The sequence below is a fragment of the Pelophylax lessonae genome (assembly GCF_965119305.1).
Source record: "Pelophylax lessonae genome assembly, chromosome: 8".
NCBI classification, from domain to species: Eukaryota; Metazoa; Chordata; class Amphibia; order Anura; family Ranidae; genus Pelophylax; species Pelophylax lessonae.
The window spans coordinates 292247601-292264095 of NC_138775.1; the positions used below are offsets into that span (position 1 = coordinate 292247601).

General features: G+C 45.0%; 1 long non-coding RNA gene across 1 annotated transcript in view; it reads left to right on the forward strand.

The window, feature by feature from the left end:
* The window catches only part of LOC309561228, an 864211-nt gene that overhangs the window by 588746 nt on the left and 258970 nt on the right, over window positions 1–16495 (forward strand). The window contains exon 3 of the long non-coding RNA XR_014225552.1: window positions 6509–6568. This is a non-coding gene — a long non-coding RNA (uncharacterized lncRNA). The remainder of the gene's footprint in view (window positions 1–6508; window positions 6569–16495) is intronic.

Genomic DNA, 16495 nt, shown 5'->3' on the forward strand with positions numbered 1-16495 from the left:
TGGTGGAAGCTCCATCTGTCATTTGGAAAAGGTAATCAAGGCCGCGTCAGGATCTCTTCCAACCACCATCCCCGCTTGTCTTTTTATTGCTCAGCAAACCGGCTTGCAAAGCGGTTAATGTCTTATTTGTGCCGGTGGCTCTCTAGTTGAAAGCCTTTTTATTTATTTTTTTTAAACCTTTTTCCGCAATGTACTATGGAGTTGAGCTTGTTTGGATTTTGTTGTAAACCTCTTAGTTATGATAGGAGCAATCCTCTTATACACAAATTCCTTGTAGCATCTGACAGACTTTAATAAAGGATAACCAGATAGACAAATATCACTGGCAGATGGGCTTTACAAAAAGTGTGGCACAGTTTTTTTTTGGTATTAAAGGGGAATTAGGCACCTAAGCAAATTCCTGGTGGTTTCTGTCCAGCTTTGAGCCCATGTTCACATTGGACACATTGGTCCGATTTGACATGTCAAATCGGAGCCATTTGGCGGAAGTTGCACCGTCTGAATCAGTGCGATGCCGACTTTGCGGCGCCACACTGATTCCCAAAAGTAGTTTCTGTACTACTTTTGGCAACTTTGGGGGCGATTTCAATAGACATCTGTGCAGGAACCTGCAAAGATGTCTGTGAAGTCGCCCCCGAAGTCGGACTGAGATGCCGGCTTGAAATCATGTAGCTGAACCCCCATGATTTCAAAACAGCCTCAGTGTGAACCTGGGCTATGACTTCATTATAATTCAGACGTAGAGGGTGTTGTCCTTCAGCGGTGTGACTTATTTATGATGAGGCGATAAGCTTGGTTCATGGGTAGTACAGTAGGGCACCATCTATATGGCTAAATACACAGCTAAAGAACAATGGTTAGTTTGCTTTCCTTGCCAAAATTTAGTAGAATGGTACAAATACTCCATTCCATTAAATGTAATTTATTACTCCTGATGCACTGTCTGCATAGCATAGGAAGGTTATGCCACTTAACGGGACTGCAGATTTTGTACCGCTTCAACTACTTGTGGATCTCACACTGATGATGCCAACTCTTGACCTCTCTACAACCTATAAGCTCACCTTAGTGGTTGTAAACCTCAGGCTGGGTTCACACGAATTTGATGTGGTTTTACCTGCAGGAGATTGTGACCGGCTGTGTTTGTGACCGGTTCTCAGTGGAGTTGGTTCACTCATCTCCTGGGCGGCTGAGGTGCCGATTACACAGGGGTACTGTGTGTCTTTGACTCAGTTTCAGGGCCTGATTTGTCCCTGAAACAGAAAACAGGGACACACTGGACCCCTGCTGTGAGCCGCATCCGCATTAGGTGTGAACCCAGCCTTAGACATGAAATATGAACAAAGCAAATCCCTCTATAGTGTGTACTCAATCCAGAGCCCTCTATAGTGTGTACTCAATCCAGAGCCCTCTATAGTGTGTACTCAATCCAGAGCCCTCTATAGTGTGTACTCAATCCAGAGCCCTCTATAGTGTGTACTCAATCCAGAGCACTAAGTGGCATTTCTGTCTGCTGCCTCCTTTCTCTGCTACCAGCATGAATCACTTCTGACAAGTTTTCCTGACACCAAGAGAAAAAAGGTAATCGGGGACAGGGTTTCAGCACACAGCCTCAGCTCTTTTCCTGTGTGAAGGGGGCTGTGTCCCTACTCTCTAAATTGACTCTCAGAGCTCTCCTGACTGAATCCTGCAGAGTGTAACTTCAGCTCTCTCCGCCTACTTTTTTCTGACAGCTCAGACAAACTTTATAAATTATGGACCTTGAACAGATGTAGAGAAGACTGGAGATAAACAGGTGCAACTTATATAGAAGGATTTATTTAATCTCTGTGCATCACCTGAGGCTCCACACTTCACTGGGTATATGGAAGGGTTTACAACCGCTTTAATGTGAACTTGTGCTTAGCTTAGGTCCCACCAGCTGCCAGCACTCACTTTGCCTGTGCTCCACTTGGCTGATGGGAGCAAATGAGAATGTCATGAGTAAGCTTCACATCGGTACTTGGCGCTTAAAGACGGTTGAGAACTCTCTGCCACCTACATACTTGGTGGCATTGTCGATTGTCAACTCATCCACAATATTTGACACCCAAATTCTACCTGAACAGGTAACGGCTCTTTTGAATCCTAAACCGGAATGTCTTTCGCGCAAACAATTTAGACTTTTTATCCAACTCCTCAACTCGCAAAGCAGATGATAGCCAAAGCATGGATATTCCTTTCTTTAAACCTCATTGAAACCAAGCACCGTATGAATTGTGCCATGTTGCATGCTAAAATGACAGCTTTGGATAACGCAAATTTGACTCCATCTGTAGACCGTGAATTTCTAAAATTCTTCCTCCAGATTTTAATGAATATGTGCTACTTTTTTGGTAATACCCTTATCCACACCGGCTCATATGGATTCTTGCCCTAGTCTCGAGATCTACTTCCTACCTTTCTTTCCTTCCTTTTCTTGACTCTGCAGCCTCTTTTCTCTATTCTTATTCGGCTCGCGCCTCCTTCTTTCTACTCCTCTTTTCTCTTTCCTATACCCTTATTATATGGTTTTCTTTAAATACAATTATTTTTAACTACAGTCATCTAGTTTCCAAATATTCGGGTCCTATTTCATGGTGTCTTTAGAGGACACCCCATTACTACATTTTTCTTATTATTGCTCCAAACGGAACACAGTCCTTCTTGATGCCCTATAATTTTCACTTTATATTAGTTTGTATGTTGATTCTCTTACTGTATGGTCTCCCTCCGGGGCACAGTTTGATCCCTTTTGGGGTGTCCTGGAGGAGATCGTGACCTTGCTCCCCTTTTTCCTTTACCCCGACTGAACTCCACCTTTACAATATAGTTCTATACTTCAAATTGATAGATATGTTTTGTTCCTGTTTGGACCCTGTGCAATGCAATTTTCATGTATTTGGGAAATTACTTCCATATCCTTACCTATTTGTTATACGATCTTAAACATATAAAATATTTTAAACAAGAGAACTCTCTCCCAGTCCTTATGTAAGATTGCTGACTCACAGTAAAAAACATGCAAAGCACAAGGTGGCAAAAACTCCAATGCCTACCTTCCTGCATTTGTCGTGTGTAGGGCAGCCTATTGAAATCAATGGGAAACTGACAGGGTGCCAGCCCTGGTGCAGGTCTAAATAAGAAGCGGAAGCTTAGAAACACATCAACTGACCTGTCTGTGATTTCCCATTGGGCGTTGCTTCCGGGGCCTCCCAGTCCGGTACAGACATACCAGGCTGAGGAGCGGCATACCATCAGCGACAGATCCCTGGACATCTCCATCTGGGCCAGACACTACCATTCGATATATGCCCTATTCTGTACTACTTTTCTGAGCAGCTACTTATCTTTTTATCCATCAATCTGTGTTTTAATCTGCTGCACCTAGGCTGGCGCCCCTGTCTGTTCTCTTTTGTTTCTGCAGTTTTGCTTCACTCAATGGGGAGCTGCCACTAGAATGGTGTTTTTCTAAATATGGACTCTGGATTCCAATGACTATAGATTCCTTTTAGGTCTTTAGGTTTTTAAAGTAGAAGAAATTCAGAATCTTTTGTCTGCTTGCCTTTTTGGGTCAGTAACTCAAAGACAGCCACTATTTCAGGTTTCTTTTAACTTCAGCTACAGTAAAAATCAGCAAGTTTAATAAGAAGTAAATGCTAACCAAATGTTATTGTGTGATATATAATGAGGCGCTGCTACTGATTAATTAACACAAACAAGTGCGTATAACTGTAGAGGATATACACTTCATGCAATCTTAGGCTCCATGTACACGGGACGTTGTTAAAAGTCCCTTTGAATGCTGGAATTTTTAGGACGTTTGAAACGTCCGTTCAGTCGCGTTTGTACCCGCGTTTAGTGGGCGTTTAGCAGCGTTTGCGTTTAGAAGCGTTCCTAGAGGTCAAAAAAATTATTCCCCTTTAAAATGGAAAAACGCGAACGCTAAACGCGGGTCATCGCGTTCAGATGCGTTCGGATGCGTTTAGACGCAAATAATTGCGTTCTAAAAACAGTCCCTGAACGCAACTGCCTGCAAATGACTGTAAACGACCCGGTGTACATGGACAGATAAGATAAAATGTAGATGGGTTCAGGGGCTTCTGAAAAAAACGCCCAACTGCTCCTAAACGGCCATTTCCAGCGTCCCGTGTACATGGAGCCTTATTATTAAGTGACTCCAACTCCCGTATTGGGGTGGGTGTGACTTTTCCACACAAAAGTGACATAAATGAATGACATTAAAAGGAATAAATAATTAATTATAAAAAAAAAGTGCTTGTGACAAACCGTGCTAATATCTCAATACGTGCTATATCCCAATATGTGCAATAATTATCATAAATTATTAAATCAATTTTAAATACAGAGTATCATGCACATTGCGGGTGCCAGAGAACTAAGATTTACAATATTAAAGGTGCTAAATATAAAGTGTATAAAAGCTCTCTTATGTAAACCAATGTTGAAGACGTGATATAAGGTGCTCATCCAAAAATAATTAAGGTTAAAAAAATATTCCTTAAAATTGTGTGCAATGCAACAATGCATATATTAACCACTTTACCACCGGAGGATTTTCCTGCCTTACGTCCAGGCCACTTTTTGTGATTCGGCACTGTGCGACTTTACCTGACAATTGCGCGGTCATGCAACGCCGTACCCAAACAAAATTTACGTCCTCTTTTTCCCACAAACAGAGCTATCTTTTGGTGGTATTTTATCACCTCTGCGCTTTTCATTTTTTGCGATATTAATAAAAAAATGTGACAATTTTGAAAAAAATAACAATATTTTTCTACTTTGACAGTTAAAAAATATCCAATAAATTCAATTTTTGTCATATATTTAGGCCAAAATGTATTTAGCTACATATCTTTGACAAAAAAATTCTCAATGAGCGTATTTTTAACCGCTTTAAGACCGGAAGATTTTACCCCATTCCTGACCAGGCCATATTTTGCGATTCGGCACTGCGTTATTTTAACGGACAATTGCGCGGTCATGCGATGCTCTACCCAAATTAAATTTATGTCTTTTTTTTTTCCCACAAATAGAGCTTTCTTTTGGTGGTATTTGATCACCTGTGCGATTTTTACTTTTTGCGCTATATACAAAAAAAGAGCGACAATTTTGAAAAAATAACAATATTTTTCACATTTTTTTATATGAAATTCCCCCCCCCCCCCAAAAAAAATTTAAAAATCAAAATTTTTTAACATTTTAGGCCAATTTGTTTTCTGCTACATATTTTTGGTAAAAAAAATTGCAATAAGCGTATTTTGATTGGTTTGCGCAAAAGTTATCGCAGCTACTAACTACGGGAAATTTATGTAATTTTTTTTTTTTTTTAACTAGTAATGGCGGCGATCTGCGATTATTTTTTTGCGGGACTGCGACATTGCGGCGGACAGATCGGACCCTTGACTGACATTTTTGACACTTTTGGGGGTACCAGTGACATTACTACAGTAATCAGTGCTATACATATGCACTGTTACTGTAAAAATGACACTGGCAGGGAAGGGGTTAACTTTTATTGGTGATCAAGGGGTTAATGTATGCCTGGTGCTTACTAACGTGTGTGGGGGGAGGAGACTGTGTGACACAGGGACAGATCGCAGGTTCAGCTTTGTAAACAAAGCGGGCGGATCTCCACACTCGATCCCCGACGATTGGGGAAGAGCGGCGGTGATCACCGCCGCTCATCCCCTGGCCCGACTCCCGCTGTGACTGAATACAGCGGGAGCGAGCCTCCGGCGGCGCGCGCGCGCCGCCCACAAGGAGGGGAGTCCAGCGTAAGTCTACGTCGCTGCATGATATCGAGCCACTTTGCCGCAGTACCAGCTCAGTGAGCGGTCGGCAAGTGGTTAACAACAAATAGTGCCCATGGAAGTGGTGCCAAATGGTGTATTTTCCTTCTTCCCTTGGTGCAAATCAATGGTGCAACAGATCTCTGATCCTCCACTTAGTAGGTAGTGGCCACTCACCAGAGGCCTCTGGGACCTAAAGTGCCTGTTGGACTCCTCTTTCTTTGGGAACCACTTCCTTCTAGGGGTAGGTCAGGGTCACATATATCCACTTGTGCTTATATCTCAAAGAAAAGCGAAAAGTCGCAAAAGTCGCATTGGTTTCGCAGTGGTTTCCAGTTTGTTGCTGGTCAGAGCGGGGCAAGACGCATATTGGAAAGCACGCCACTAGCAGAGACACGGTGGGCGGAACCACCTGCATGAAATCTGCTCTGCCACAGGTGCCAGAGGAGCCTCAGTGCTACACCGCATCCTTTACAGTGTAAAATAATGAATTGGAGAACCCAAAGGAGGTTTTAAACCAGTAAATGTTTCAATCTGCCTCCATCCACCACATCACTATGAAATATCAGCCTTGTGTGTAATTGGCCTTTTTAGGATCTTACCCTGCAAATAAATATACTGTTACTCTATATTGTGACATAATTCCATGTTATTTATTGTATTTTTTTTTTTTGCAGGAGTATAATACATGGATCTCTCATTATAAAGGCAGGCTTATCGGGACCATCGATGTAAAGGTATGTGGAACACATAGTGGAAGCTCCCCTTCTACCGGATTGTGTGATGATTTCCCCTGGCAGTGCTCAGTGAATGAATACACTCGTAAATGATTGAAGGTTCTTTGCAAATAATTTATATTCTTCTATAATCATTTTCCTAATAATCATTATCTAAAGCCGGCCATAGATGGTTCGAATCTCGGGCAGTTTAGCAGGGACCTGCTGAGATTTGAGGAATAGTGCCCCATCATTGGTGTCAGTGGGAGGAATAGCCCCCCATCATTGGTGTCAGCGGGAGGAATTACGCTCCCATCATTGATGTCATTGGGAGGAATAATGCCTTATCATTGGTGTCAGTGGGAGGAATAATGCCCCATCGTTGGTGTCATTAGGAGGAATAGTACCCCATCATTGGTGTCAGTGGGAGGAATAATGCCCCATCATTGGTGTCAGTGGGAGGAATAGTGCCCCATCATTGGTGTCAGTGGGAGGAATAGTGCCCCATCATTGGTGTCAGTGGGAGGAATAGTGCCCCATCATTGGTGTCAGTGGGAGGAATAGTGCCCCATCATTGGTGTCAGTGGGAGGAATAATGCCCCATCATTGGTGTTAGTGGGAGGAATAGTGCCCCATCATTGGTGTCAGTGGGAGGAATAGTGCCCCATCCTTGGTGACAGTGGAAGAAATAGTGCCCCATCAATGGTGTCAGTGGCAGGATTAGTGCCTCATCATTGGTGTCAGTGGGAAGAATAGTGCCCCATCATTGGTGTCAGTGGGAGGAATAGTGCCCCATCCTTGGTGACAGTGGAAGAAATAGTGCCCCATCATTGGTGTCAGTGGGAGGAATAGTGCCCCATCATTGGTGTCAGTGGGAGGAATAGTGCCCCATCCTTGGCGACAGTGGAAGAAATAGTGCCCCATCAATGGTGTCAGTGGGAGGAATAGTGCCCCATCATTGGTGTCAGTGGGAGGAATAGTGCCCCATCATTGGTGTCAGTTGGATGAATAGCCCCCCATCATTGGTGTTAGCTGGAGGAATTGCGCTCCCATCATTGGTGTCATTGGGGGGAATAATGCCCCGTCATTGGTGTCAGTGGCCTAAGGGCCAGATAAAGGCGAGCAAAGGGCCACATCCGGCTTAGTTTGGAGACCACTGCCTTAAAGCAATATTAAACCCTCAATGTTATTAGTTAGTTTAACACATTGAGCACAATATAATAAACATTCCCCAATATATTATTTGCTAAACTTCCAACCCCAGCACTTATCACTAAGTGCTGGGGTAAGACTACACTGCCTCCCTTCTTCAAGCTAACAGACTGACTGGAAACTGTGCTGTTCATTGTTAGCTCTTTCCTGTGAAGACGAGAAGTTTAGGTAAGCACTAACCCAACTCCTGTTTTCTCAGTGGTGCTTCCCTGAACTTCTGGTCTTTGCGGAAAGAGCTAACAATGAAAAGCACAGTTTCCAGTCAGTCTATTAGCTTGAAGAAGGGAGGAGGAGGAGGAGGGAGGGAGGGAAGAGCAAGAGAGTGCCTTAACATCCTAGGCTACAGGGCTGTGTGTTTCTATAAGTGCACGCAGTGTAGGGAGGCACAACACTAGTCCCTACATGCAAGAGTGACTCCATAGGATGCTGCAAGAGAAAGGAGCCACTCTGAAATGGGAAAAAGGGACAGTCATCATGGTACCATCTTACACTGGAACATAGGCAAGAAATTAAAGATAAAGAAGCAACATGCTAAGTACGTGATTTTTTTCAGCTGCTGAAAGTGCTTAAAGTGCTGTGGGTTTAATTTCACTAAAAGGCAGCCAGTTCTGTGATTTCCTGACAGCTACCATTTGGACTCTTAGCTTGTTTTCTGCTTTTTTTGTTGCTGACCCAGATTGTCTGAATCTGCCCGCGTCTCCTGTTTCTGTTGCCGACTTTGCCCATTCCTGACAATCTTTGCATGCTGCCTTCCTCGACCTTTACCTGTAAGCAGGCTATCCCTCCCTGCAGCCTGTTTTGATGTATGAATAAAATTGACTCTCTTTGACTGCTGCCTTCTTCGACCTCAGCCATAAGTAAACCTGATTGCTGTCTCCTCACCATAGCCTCCCTGTTACTGTTATCCATTGTTGGCGTGATTCTGAGGCGTGTGACCTGGTGGCATCTTGCTGCAAAGTAGGCTGGTGGCCACCAGGGTTGCCGGCCCATCGTCTCTTGGGGAGTGCTGTGAGGAAGACCAAGGTGCCACTTGGCCCACATCACCTGTCAGGGGTGAATTTTAATAACATGTTGTTTCTTTGCCCATCCCAACAACTGACTTCTATGACTTGCTGAAGAGGAGGAGTGGCTCCTAATATTCCTTCACATGTGTGTGACTGTTAGTTTGGCCTTGGATAAACAGATGGTTGTTGGACTTGCATGCATTTTCCAATTGCCCTCTGGACAAGAAATCTAATGAAGGCAGCAGAGCACCACATAAACATGCAAGGTTAGCTTGGCCAACCTGGCAAGTTCACACGATGGTGTGTTGTGGTGCCATTCAGTTTGTATAGCATTTCAACACCTTTCTAGAATGTACCTACATTACAAGGCATCACAGCACATTGCAACCAATAATGCGTGTTTGGGTGAACTAATACATTTGCATGTATTATAGCCCATTCATTTAGAACACGTTAACTGACAGTGTGCAGCAACTAGACTCAACCAGTGATGGGACGAGGTCACCTAGAGCCCAGGGTGAACATGCCAAATTGCGCCCCCCCCCCAAGATGTATGAGCATTAAGTGTCCCAAAGATCCCCTTCCCCCCCAAAAAAATTGAATGTTAATCTGCATGCTTTGCCTAAATCCTCTCATTCCACATATGCTCCCAGCAATAGCCCCCCCCCCCCAAAAAATCCCCTTTCTAGCACAAATCCTCCACCCCTCTAATTTCCTCTCCAAGCACAAATCCCCCCCCCCCCCCCAAGATGTATGAGCATTAAGTGTCCCAAAGATCCCCTTCCCCCCCAAAAAAATTGAATGTTAATCTGCATGCCTTGCCTAAATCCTCTCATTCCACATATGCTCCCAGCAATAGCCCCCCCCCCCAAAAAAAAAATAATCCCCTTTCTAGCACAAATCCTCCACCCCTCTAATTTCCTCTCCAAGCACAAATCCCCCTCCCCCCACTCCAAATCCCCCCAAATTCCCCTCACCCGATCCCACATCCTAGCACAACCCCCCCCCCCTTAAATTTTCTCTCCTAGCACAAATGCCCCTCCCAAAAAAAATTCACAAATCCCCCCCCCCCCCGCCATATTACCTTTTCTAGCGCAATTCACCTATCCTAGCACAAATCCTCTTATCTCCTTATCTCCACTCTCAAATCTCTCCCCCCCCCCCCCAAATCACTACTCCTAGCACACCTCTCCAAACTTCCCCACTTTGAAATATTCTTACCTTCTGATGCCCCCCACAAATTCCCCCTCCCAAAACAAATCCCCTTCCCCCAATCTCCTTGGGGTACCCCCGAACCTTACATATACCACAGTGCCCACACTAGGAAGCAAGGTCCATAAAGACATGGATGACATTGTACTACTAGTCACTGTCACTCTGTGTCACAGATCACAGTCACTGACTGCTCACTGCTCAGATTCTTCTCCTTGGACATTGTTCGGTGCTGGCTGCTTGGAGAGAAGCTGCTGGAGCCTGGAGGGAGGAGGTGGGTGGAGCCAGGCAGCGCGCGAGGAAGGACTCGGAGGTTCCGCTGTGGATGCTGGGGCATCGCTCTCCTCCACTCCTTAGACCGGCGACGAGGTGACGTCACTGGTTGCTAGACGCCAATCGGCGGCTGGCATAGCAACCAGTGCACTCACTGCGGGCGGGCCGCGGCTGCTGTACAGGCCAGCGGCGCGGCGGCGGGACTACAAGAGAAGCTTTCAGCTCCGCCGCGCTGCTGGCCTGTTCCTGCTGGGGAGAAAGGACCATGGACTGGAGAGTTACACAGTAAGTGCCATGGGTAATATTTTTTTCGGGGGGTGCAATTGACCCGATGCCCCCCCCTGGATTCGCCACTGGTGGAGGCGGGGACTGGGAGGCGGCCTGGCTGGAGGAGAAGAGGCTCAGAGTCAGAAGGCCTGGTGACGTCACTGGTTGCTAGATGCTAGGCGGCCTCTAGCCTAGCAACCAGTGCTCCCGGAAGAGAGAGAGAGCGCTGCCGCAGCCACAGACAGGACAGTCACGATTCACACAGAGGCAGAGAGAGCAGCGCCGCAGCCAGGACACAGAGGACAGATCACAGATGGTCAGTAGCAGTAAGCTGGTTCTGCGAACTGCCACATGTTTAGTAACCGGTTCTGTAGAACCGGTGAGAACCGGCTGAATCCCACCACTGGTAGTAACCAGTACAAATAGAAAGGGTGAAACTAGCCAGCAGGATTACAAACAGCAACAAAAAATTACACATCAGTTATAACCGTTCCCTGCTCCCTTTTGTATTTAGAACCTGGATGCATCCTTAGCTCTGAGCACTTCCAGGTTCAGAGCCACAGCCCCTCCAGTCACATGCTCCCAACTTTGTGGGAATAATTTGGGGATGGCCCCCACCTGTTCCATTATGACTGCGAACTAGTGCACAAAGCAAGGTCCATAAAGACATGAATGAGTGAGTTTGGGGTGGAGGAACTTGACTGGCCTGCACAGAATCCTCACCTCAACCCGATAGAACACCTCTGGGATGAATTAGAGTGGAGACTACGAGCCAGACCTTCTTGTCCACATCAGTGCCTGACCTCACAAATGCGCTTTTGGAAGAATGGTGAAACATTCCCTCAACATTCACACTCCTAAACCTTGTGGACAGCCTTCCCAGAAGGGTTGAATCTGTTATAGCTGCAAAGGGTGGGCCAACTCAATATTGAACCCTACGGACTAAGACTGGGATGACATTAAAGTTCATGTGTGTATAAAGGCAGGCGTCCCAATACTTTTGGTAATATAGTATATATAACTGATTCAAATTCAATGTAATATAATGCACCACAAAAATGTCATGCAAGCTGCAGGTTTTGCAGTGTAACACAACCCACACTGTGCATTTTGCTGTGCTGTGTCCTGCCTTGCAGTGCCAGGCGCTTTGTGCAGACATGTTGGTGTGAACATCAATGGAGAGGGAGAGAAAGTAATTGGTTTGTCTCAGGAGAAAATAATAGAAACCAAGACAGATTTTAGTAACCATCCTGATTATTTCCCGTGAATGCCAAGAGGATCCATAGACATCAGATTGTCATCCAATAAGGTGATTGTCATCTAATGTCTGTGGGTGGCTAATGAGACACGGTGACAGGAAAATTCTATAGTCAGAGGCAAGGACTTTCTATCATGATGCTAGAGTTATGGGACCAGCCGAGTAGATTTCTTTAGTTTGGATTTTAGTGGGCCCTATCCTGCTTTCCCTATGGGGCCCTTTTCTTAATCGTTAGTTACCCCTCTGTTTGCAGATGCTGTATTTGTCAGGTTCCCCTCTTCTGCGATGGTTGTCACTGTGATTTATGATTGATATAACATGTCAGTTTAAACTGGATACATTTATTCTGAGCTCCGTGAAGCAGCACACTCATCACCGCAATCAGGCCTCAGTGATAAATACAGAGAACAGCTTGTGTTACCTCCCCTCTGATTGGTTGCATCAACTGTCAGTTAAGTAACTGTTATCATTTCATTTTTAGCCAGATTTAGGTCCATTGAGGGTACACTGAGCTGTGGCAATATAAGTTTCAGCGTGTCTTTCCAGCCTTGTGTTGATAAAATGTGTTATAATTTTCCTCTCCCCCCATGCTCTCTACAATTGACATCCCACCTCTTTGCACTACTCGACGACACACACTTGTTGCCCCCAGCCGCCCGCAATTACAAGGAGCATTCCAACCCCAATTACGATGGTTGATCCCCGGGCTCGGACACAGCTTGTTCCCCTTGGGGGTTTCCGGACCCTGGGTGGGCCATCAAGACATAAAAAGGACCCTTGCTATCATGCCACTCTCTTCTAGGCTGGACTGAACTCTGGAATTATTTGGGTCATCTCTCTTCTATATTTGTTATGCAAGTTATATATATGTGTTTACTTGCATGTACCATGATCGTGTTACTTGCCTGGATAGTGTGAATGTTTATTCTCGGCTTTGTTCACCTTGTTTATTACTTCAAAATTCCTAATAAAACGTTATTTAAAAAAAAAAAAATGTATTTTAAGTGTTAAGGATTTATTGATATAAATGCAATTAAATCTGAATAATGTTCTTGACAATTTTGCTCTCCTAAATGGGTTGTAAACCTCAGATATGAAATATGGACAAATAATTATACACTATAGAAACCCCTCTATAATGTATGTTTGTCTCAATCCAGAGCACTAAGTGTAATTTCTGTCTGCTGCCTTTAACCTTTCCTATCTGCATAAATAACTTCTGACAAGTTTTCCTGACAAAAAGGGAAAAATGGTGACAGGGGAGGGCACCACCTGTGAGTGACAGCCTCAGCTCTGTTCCTGTGTGATGGGGGGGTATGTCCTTTCCCTCCAATCAGCTCTCAGAGCTCTCCTCACTGATGTAACTTCAGCTCCTGCCCCCTGCTTTTCAGAGCTGAGAGATCCTGTGTTAATTCTGCACTTTGAATGGATGTAGGTGAAAGACAGCTGTAGTTAAACAGGTACAACTTATGTAGGAGGATTTGTTTCATCTCTGTGTATCACCTGAGGGTGGGCACTTCACTGGGTATATGTACGGGTTTACAACCACTTTGGCTGTTTCTTTATCTGCTCCAGGGCTGTTCCTTGTGTAGCACCCTCCCAGATAGGTGTTGGGATTAGGTAAATGCAGTTCTGGCTCACGGTATTCAGTGGAGCTGCCTTTCGTTGGTAGGCAAATTTAGTTGTGGCTCACTGTAATCAGTGTAGCTGTGTTTGATTGTTCTTGTCCGTTTTGTGTTTCAGTGGCTGCAGGATTGACTGCTTCCCCCTGGTTGGTTGGCCAGAAATCTTCTGGAAGTTAGTGGAAGAGTCGAATCAGCTGCTGAATATTCATGCAGCCCTGGCTAATCCCTGGGAAGAAGCACCCAGATGATGACTGGGACTCTGTATAAATGCCCTGGGACTTGTAGCAGCCTGATCTATTTCCCTGAGGAGGAGATTAGGTTGGCCAGAAATCATCTGGAAGTTAGTGGAAGAGTCTAATCACCCACTGAATATTCATATAGCCCTGGCTAATCCCTGGGAAGAGGCGCCCAGATGATAACTGGGACTCTGTATAAATGCCCTGGGACTTGTAGCAGCCTGATCTATTTCCCTGAGGAGGAGATTACAGCCTAGGGGGGCTGTTAGCCCCCTTAGGTTATTCTGCCATGTGCCTACAGGTTGTCAAGGCCTCAGTAGGGCAATTCAAGGCCTACTTTGCTGAGAGTTGCTGAAGCTTACTGAAGGGCTGTCATCTAAGGATCTAGTCTGATACCACCAAATGAAAGTGTCTGGAGGATATTTGAAAAAAGCAACCAATTTCCCGAGGATATTAATAAGTACAGACAGGTGAGAGAGATAATGTGTGCTGTTGCATTCCCTCTTAAGCTAGAGTCAGCATATTTAGAGGGGACATTGTGTGTTTTGTCCTAAAGAACCAAGCCAATTCAATTCTTAGTGAAAGGACGTTACTTGGATTTCCAACAAGAAAGATTAATTTCCTCAAGCTGCTACTACAAAGCTCAGTCCATCAGTTATTGGACAAGGACCTGGCTCACATTTCTACAAGAGAAAGTTCAGTGTCCTCAAAATGTTACCAAGGGTTACTGGAGTATCCTTCCATTACCCACTACCTATCCATGTGCTTATCATAGAAGCATACCCCTAGACTGGTTAATGAGCCTTAAGAGTAATTGGAATTGTGTGCTTGGCTGTGAGGTAACTACTGGGAAAACGATCCTGGGCATTTACCTAGCGCCTTCTCGGGGGGTAGAGCTACACTTGCATACAATAGCAAGTGACCTGTGCAAGGAAAAGCACCTAATTGGTCTGGGACTTCATGCTTAGTAGAGTTTGCTGTTCTGTACCAGTCCACCCCAACCCATTCTGCCCCTAATCTGGTGATCCTGGAATGCACCTGCTGGTGATACTGGGACATGCTTCTTGCCTTTCACATGCATCATTTTTAAGAACTTTTCTAAAGCCAACAGTTATATTCAAACCTGCCTGGGAACTTTCAATGTGAATGATAATCCAGAAAGCAGTGACTACACATAGTTACTGGTAAGGTTACTCCCATGCAGATAGCATCCCTGATAGGATTCCAATACAACCAAAAAAAGAAGGCGCACTGACCTAGTGCAATACTGTATGATCTCTTTGTTAACCACTTGCCGTCTGCTCACTAGAGCTGTACTGCGGCAAAGTGGCTCTTGTAGGTCTGACGACGTAGACCTACGGTGGCAGACACTCCCCCTTCTCGGCGGCGCGCCGCTGGAGGCTCGCTCCCGCTGTATTCAGTCACAGCGGGAGTCGGGCCAGGGGTGGAGCATCGGCGATCGCCGCTGCTCTTCCCTGATCGTCGGGGAATCGAGTGTGGAGATCTGCCCGCTTGTGTAAACAGAGCGGGTGGATCTCCTAAGTGACAGGCAGGGACAGATTGCAGGGTCCAGCATAGCTGAACCTGCGATCTGTCCCTGTGTCACTCAGTCACCTCCAGCCCCCACACACGCGTCAGTAAGCACCAGGCATACATTAACCCCTCCCTCTCCAATAAAATTAACCCCTTCCCTGCCAGTGTCATTTTTACAGTAACAGTGCATATGTATAGCACTGATTACTGTAGAAATGTCACTGGTACCCCCAAAAGTGTCAAAAATGTCAGTCAAGGGTCCGATCTGTCCGCTGCAATGTCGCAGTCCTGCAAAAAAAAATCGCAGATCGCCGCCATTACTCGTTAAAAAAAAAACACCAAAAACGACAGAAATCTTTCCCTTAGTTAGTAAACGCAATAACTTTTGCGCAAACCAATCAAAATACGCTTATTGCAATTTTTTTTACCAAAAATATGTAGCAGAAAACAAATTGGCCTAAAATGCAAAAAAATTTTGATTTTTACTTTTTGGGGGGGGGGGGGGGGGGAATTTCGTATAAAAAAATGTGAAAAAATATAATTTTTTCAAAATTGTCGCTTTTTTTTGTTTACAGCGCAAAAAGTAAAAATCGCACAGGTGATAAAATACCACCAAAAGAAAGCTCTGTTTGTGGGGAAAAAAGGACGTCAATTTCGTTTGGGTACGGCGTTGCATGACCGCGCAATTGTTAGTTAAGGTCGCACAGTGCCGAATCGCAAAAAGTGGCCCAGACGTAAGACAGCAAAATCCTCCGGTGGTAAAGTGGTTAAATAAAACCAAATGCTGATATATTCACAAAGGTACACAATTGAGTGCATGTAACAGATCCAGTCCCTATACAGGAAACATTTCCATCCACCAGGGCACAGCTTATGTGTTTCAAGGGCAGAGACCTCTTCCAAACATTAGCCGGTTTCCCCAAACTTAAGTGGGCAGCAAGGCCAGAGTTGCGTGCATTGGGGTGGTGTCCAATGGCAATCATCCATTTTGTATGAACAAGATTGAAGAGGAGCCTGCTCCGAGCCAATACATGGATCTGCATTTCCGAGTCTTCAAAGTTTTGGTTCCTGATGGGATTCCATCCTAGGCTCTGGAACTGTAATGCAAGAGTGATGACTACTTTAGCCATTGTACAGCTCTCCTTAGTATTGTGCCACCTAACCCAGATACCCCAATGCCCCCGTTGGGGAAGTTCAATCTCTATATTTGTCTTGGCAACTTCTGACCCAAAGTGATCGGAAATCCAAAACTTTGAGTTTCAACCACAAGGTTAGATCTTCCAATAAGTAAGTTTTCATGATGACATCTCCCCTCCCTTTGGAGAGAT